Below are 6,844 nucleotides of genomic sequence, written 5' to 3' on the forward strand. Positions count from 1 at the left end.
CTCTCCATCCCGGCACCGTATGGTTCACACTGTTACGCGACACCTATTTTTTGCTTCTCGGACAAGCAGCCGGCTTGCTTATAACTTGCAGCAACTCAATGGACTAGCGGCCCTATCGCAGCCGAAGCGAACTTGGCTCCCCGCAGGCGTCTCCTCTCTCCCTTACTCCGGCTGGGATTCTGTGTCGAAGAACATCAGCTGTTTGCTCTACTGGCCGCAAGTCCTTGCTGCAGTAGCCTGTGTAGCTCTTTCGTTGATGCGTTTAGGACAGCAGTGCTACGAAGAAGATGCAGAGATTAATGAAAAATCCGCCCTTAATGTCTTCTACGGTCATGCGCTTGCAGAGGTCCTCATGTTTTTGTTGGAAAAGGGTTACTTGACTTGGAAAATTGAACAAGGGAAATTGGTCGAACGGGTGAGCGAAGAGTATGAGCTCGGTCCTATTGGTTTGGGTTCTCTCCGCCGATTCTCCTACCACGCATATTCCAAATGCATTGACGGCAGCATCTTCGACCGATTGAAGATGGATCTCGTCATCTTCGACGGATTGAAGATGGATCTCATCTCCTACGCCGAGGAGCTCCTCGATTCCGATTTCCCAGATGAACCGATCATCGGCGCGAGAATCCTACAAGGATTCGTCGAAAACAAGCTGTTTGCAGACGACACACTCCGCAAAATCGGAAGATCTGAGGGAAAAGATTTGCCCACAATAGAAATTTTATTCACATTATATGGACATTATATTCGTATTATATCCCTATAATCTCTATGTAACTTTCATATAACCTATATGTAACCTACAAATATGTGAAAACAAAAGCACAAAACTTATTTGTAAGTTCAGGTTAAATGAAGGTTACATCGAGGTTACTGACGATATAATTAAGATATAACATGAATATAACCCCCATTATATACACAGCGCTGCGTACGTCTTACGTACGCAAATTCTTCTCCTCTTGGAGGTGTCAGCTGGACCCGAGAAATATTTTCTTACTTAATACGTGTACGTCAGTTAGGTTATAGGGAGGGTATTGAGGGTTATGTCAGCATTATACCCTTGTAAGCTCTCTGTAACCTACATGTAACATACCTGTAACTTAAAAATATATGAAAACAGAAGCGCGAAACTTACTAGTTACAGATAGGTTACAAGTATGTTACAAGTAGGTTATAGGGTGTGTTACGCAGATATAGCCCCCAATACCCTCCATATAACCTATCAAGCATACGCAATAATTTTTTGTTGGGCTCACCCAACAAATACATAATTTTAGAAATCAACAAGTTAGTGGGAACAAAATTGAAAAAGTTCGAGGGCAGAGTTCCGAGAATGACGAGATTTGTGATCAGACTCTCCATTACTCTGAAGAACTATGAACACAAGTACATTGAATCATTTTGGGATTTGGGAAAGGAGCGAGTTTTGGTGGAAATTATTGATACTACGACTGAATTGGAGTGTTTCCATACTACTCTGGGAGGTTGGGATTGGGCTATTATGAACTCGTCGAAAAAATTTTGCATCACAATGAAAAAAAAAAAAAAAAGAAACTTCGCCATCAGTGTATCATATCTGTCGTCCATACATAAGCTACGAACAACATACACAATTTTCTTAGCATGGTGCTTAGAGCATGCTCTTCTTCGACTAATTCAAAGTATTTTTTATTTGAAATAGCTAGTAAAAAAATTACTTAACTTCGTCATGATTCAAAATTGAAAGTAGCTCGTGTTCGGCTCAATTACAAATTCGAGCCAAACTTTAAGAATTTAATTAATAAATGCTTTTAACTTTTTGGTTTAGAGTTCTTATGTTTGAGGAGAATTGCTTACTTTGTATTTCAAGTAGGCTTTTTCTCACAATAAAACATTTAGTCCTTAGCGATGTGGGACTAATGGAATTTTAGGGATATATATACACATACCATCCAATATTATTTATTTACTTATCTAACATTTAATTTATGGAAAATGGGGTCCCTCCCATTAATTCTTGTCTCGTGCAGCGGAAAGCTTAATTAATTTAGGGACATTTACACATGTTCCACCCAAATCCTATCTATTTACATTAAGCTTATATATATTTTTTTATTATACCACCTAAAAATTTAACATTTTTTAAAAACATATTAAAAATTAATATTAAAAGATAAAAATTAATATTAATACTTAGTTATTTTGAGACAAGATGAACTGAACACGGACGAACATACATTTGTTCGTGTTCGGTTCGTTTGCAAATCGACCTAATGAATATTGTTTGTATTCGGCTTGTATTTAAATTGAACACGATAAATTTAACGAGTTGAACACGAGTTGTTCGCCAACAGCGAGTTTTTTTGATAGACCTAGAGACTAGAAACTGAGATTTGGATCTATGTATTCCCATTAGAGAAAAAAATTAAAGAAACTCATGGATAAAAAAGGTTTTAAAAATTAAATAGCATTTGTTCTTCATAATTATTCTTTTGCATGTATGATTTTTTTTTTAATTTTGAAATACAATTTATATTTAACAAAGCATTTCATTATCATAGTTTCTTGTTGTAGTTTAAACAAGATCTATTTTTTAAAATAGTATATATATATAACATATTTATCTATGTATGTAAGTATACAAAGATAAATATACATACATACATACATCTACATGTATGTATGTTTCTATGTATGTGTGTTTGTATTTGTTTATGTCCGTATGTATGAATGTATGTATGCATATATGTATATGTATGTATGTATTTATGCATGTATCTCTCTGTCTCTCTCTCTCAATTCATACACACACACACACACACATGTATATATATATATATATATATATATATAACTCAAATCCTTAAACCATCAATTGAGCTGAGAAGCTACTAATTTTGCATGAAAGCTAATAATGATGACGAATATTTTGTGCAAAAACTTACGTGGTACTAGAAAATTTGGGGGTGACAATTGAAGAGTCAAAACAACGCTTAATTTGTATAGAACATAAAATTTTAGATTTAGATTCAGGTCCAAACTTACAAGCTTCGAATTTGACTGCATTTTACTTGGATGATCTAGAAAAAATGATTGGTTACATTGCATCAAGCTTGGACAATCCAAAAAAAAAAAAAAAAAAAAAAAAAAAAAAATGATTGGTTACATTGCATCAAGCTTGGTCAATCCAAAAAAAAAAAAAACCTTAATTAAGTGATTCTTTTATAAGTAATTAAAACTTATTAAAATTATAATTATTTTTTTTTGTTGTAATCAGATTAGATAATCATGCCCATTATAGATTGAGCTAACACTAGCCCAACACTACTTAAGTGATTTTCTTGTTCTATTGGTAGTGTCTCTATTTAATCAAGTTAGAAATGATTTGAACGTCTTTTCCAATTAATTAACAAGTTGAATTTGGGTTGACTATAGTTAGGTTATATTCTTTTTAAAGTTAGACTTAAAATGAGCACAATAAGCCAAATTAATTATGAAACCCTTTAGTAGAGTGAAGTTGAACTCTTACACGTTGAGGTGTCTTTCGGTGTAACGATTGGTGTTTTGATTTTTTATAATGAGTCCAAAATGAAAGCACTCTTGGGACGGGTGACTATCTGGGAAGTTACACAAATGATACAAAACAGTGAATTTGTCATGCTAAAGTGGACAATACCTCGATGGATGGGAGCTCATATTATTAAAAACGATATCAAAGCCATACAACAATTAAAATGAATGTCAAGTTACGACACCAACCAAAGTTTAAAAGAATTCCTTACATACTCATGAGCCTCTCTAGTTCTGACCCAATCATGGCCTTCCTCTCCTGCTAGGGTGCTTCCTTTTCTTTCCTCCATGAGTAGCAGCGAAGGGTCAACAACGACCTCTGCTCTCGGGCTACTACGATTGTCAGCCGCCCACTTCTTGGACAAGGCCGACGGTCCATTGCAACCCTGTCCTCACTCAAGCCAGGTTTCATGGGTGTCTCGAGAAGCCTCTTTGGCGACCACTTCTTATATCACTTGAAAGAAGCAACCTGATTGGTCCGCTCAGGGTCGACCACCTCTCTCCTCTTTTCCCTTCTAACCACCTTTTTTTAGACCATATGCCGGAGCAGGAAGGGATATTCGGCCAAGGCCAATAGGCTCAAGTCGGCTGTCTTTTGCTCATATCGCTCGACATGATGCCTGCTCAGTGGTCCAAAAAAAATCGGTAACAGATGAATGCCCAATCCTAAGCCTTATTTATAAGACATGCATGACACAAAAAATAAAGGTAAAACTAATTATAAATATATTTTTTAATGATTTTCGTAACACGATTAGCTAATAATTTCCTTGCCCTAATCGCAGTCGACATCATTTAGGAGCAGGAAAACTCAGGGAACTAATATGTATACACCAAAGCTACCGACACGAATATCAAATATAACGAACAATTGAAATACAAAGATTCTCTTCTAGAGTAAACGATTGACCGACATTTCAACACCAAGCGTAAGAATCCACGTCTCTAAGCCCAGAATAGGTCAAAGCTCCGAAGATGGTCCCCTACTCAGTAGCGGTAAGATTAACCAAGGGTAAGGTGCAAATCATCCTGACAGCGAGTCTCATCAGGTACTCCGCACAAGCAGCGGTAAGATAGGCTCAAGACCTTGCGAGAGGGAAAATCCGGCCGAGTCAGCAGACCGACCGGACATACAAGACACAGACCTTATAAGACTTGAGCCAAATAAAAATTAAGCCATAACTTGCCCAACAAAACAAGTTGACACATCAGTCAACCGCCTGACCAAAGCGATAGGTCCCGCAGAACCAACTGGCAAGACCTCTTGACAAGACGATCGACCTTATTTATACCAACCGATTACCCCTCTTGGTAAAGACACTCCGGTTGGTCGACCGACACGATCGGTCCCCTGCCGGCCTACAACATTCAAACTCATGTCATTATAAAATGTTATTTTTGTCAACAGTATGATAGTCATTAATTCAAATTATACGCATTGATTCTATTTAGGGGCGGTTTCCATAATGGTTCTAACACCCTTTATTATACTAATTAGATTCCTTTAAATATGTGATCCCATAAGGAATAAAGACAAACTCTCTCCTCTCTTTCCGAGCGAGCAATTCTCTTTCCGAGTGAGCAATTTTTTGTGCGTTCTTACTCCCTCTCTCTCGCCTCTTTTAATTCCAACTCTTGGGGCAAACTCACAAAAGGAGAAGTTAGGATCCAACACTGCTCCACTGCTCTTTCAAAGATGAATGAGCTGCTTCATGCATTATCTATGATTAGGATAATAAATTCAATGATTTTTTTTTCTCGAATCAAATCTCTGATGTGGAAACAAAACAAAAGTATCTTTTATCACATTTCAACATATATCTTCAACAGACTTAATATTATGTTGCATTATTATGAGCAGGAACACGACATGCATCAAACATAATATATATATATATATATATATATATAATCATAATAATAATAATAAAATTCAAGCATTCCACCTTAACAAAAACACACGCCTAAGCCATGTTTTGAATATTCTTCACAAGCGAATTGATTCTAACCTTAAAATCCGAATTGCCCATAGGAAAGATAGACGGATTACAAAAGGACCTTGCACAGAATATCAAATCAATGAGTACATATTTTATGACAACTTATCTACTTAGTGTTATGCCTGTACAACAAATCGTCTTAATGCTGAAATCCCTAACAAAATTCGGGAAAAATTAAAAATATCAGAACGAAGAGATATTCGCATAAGCATTTTAAAAGAATGTCTTATAAAAACTCTTAATTTTGCCATAAAAGAAAGAAACATACTGGTTTAAAAAATAGATTTTAATAAAAAATATAATGCCAATGGGAGCATGAAAAGATTAAAAGTTAGAATAGTTGCAAAAGGGTCTACCAGAACTTAATTCATTATAAAAATAAAAATAAAAAAAATAAAAATAAAAAGAACTTTGCATGAAGTTTAAATTTGACTCCTTTAGATCATTCTCCATCTTACTGTGAATCTTGATTGGCCCTTTCACTAACTAGGCATAAAAAATGCTTTCTAAATAAATTTTTTGAAGAAGCGCAGATAAATATTTCTGTTAGATTTTAGAAGGTGACAATAAAAGTGCAGTCTGTCTTGAGAAATATTTGTAGTCTAAAATAATCTCCAATAGCCCCGTTCAAAAGATTCGCTACTATAATAAAAAAGCATCAGTACTCTCAAGGGCAAGCTAATCACACTTTGTAATAAAAAAACACACAGGTCAAATCACTATCCGCACTTAGCAAATAAATTTGAAATAAAAAACTTCCAAGACTTGAGATATTTCTTTGGCATAAAAACTATAAGATCAAAGAATGGAATATCTCTCTCTCAGCAAAAATATGCTCAGCCTGTTAGCAAAAACATGTATGAAGAGATGAAAGCCTGTTAATACTTATATGGATACTATCAACAAAATACACTCTTCAACTTAACAAAGAAATGTACCAACGACTGGTTGGAAATTTTATCTCCCTCCTATACTCATCCAGACATCAATTTTCCTATCAGTATTAGTAGTCGCTTTATGAATGCTCCCACTAAAGAACGCCTTGATGCAACTGATAAGATATTAAGGTATCTAAAAGGGTTTATTCTTCAAAAAAAGCAATATTAAAATCTCCATTGAAGCTAACTGGGCTAGACTTATAGTTGAACATAAACCCACTTTTGGCTACTACTCATTTGTATGTGAAAATCTGATCACTAGGAATGTAAGATTTACACTAGTCAAGTCAATGGGAGAGGCAGAAAGAAGATGGCGCCACTAATCAGGGCTTGCAATTAACATCCACAACACAA

At 35.5% G+C, this 6,844-nt stretch overlaps 1 protein-coding gene across 1 annotated transcript in view; it reads right to left on the reverse strand.

Annotated features, from left to right (window-relative positions):
* The window catches only part of LOC110023215, a gene marked incomplete at its 3' end in the record, with an annotated part of 113,448 nt that overhangs the window by 1,245 nt on the left and 105,359 nt on the right, over positions 1 to 6,844 (reverse strand).

The sequence above is a fragment of the Phalaenopsis equestris genome, unplaced genomic scaffold, assembly GCF_001263595.1.
Source record: "Phalaenopsis equestris unplaced genomic scaffold, ASM126359v1 Scaffold000223, whole genome shotgun sequence".
Taxonomy (NCBI): domain Eukaryota; kingdom Viridiplantae; phylum Streptophyta; class Magnoliopsida; order Asparagales; family Orchidaceae; genus Phalaenopsis; species Phalaenopsis equestris.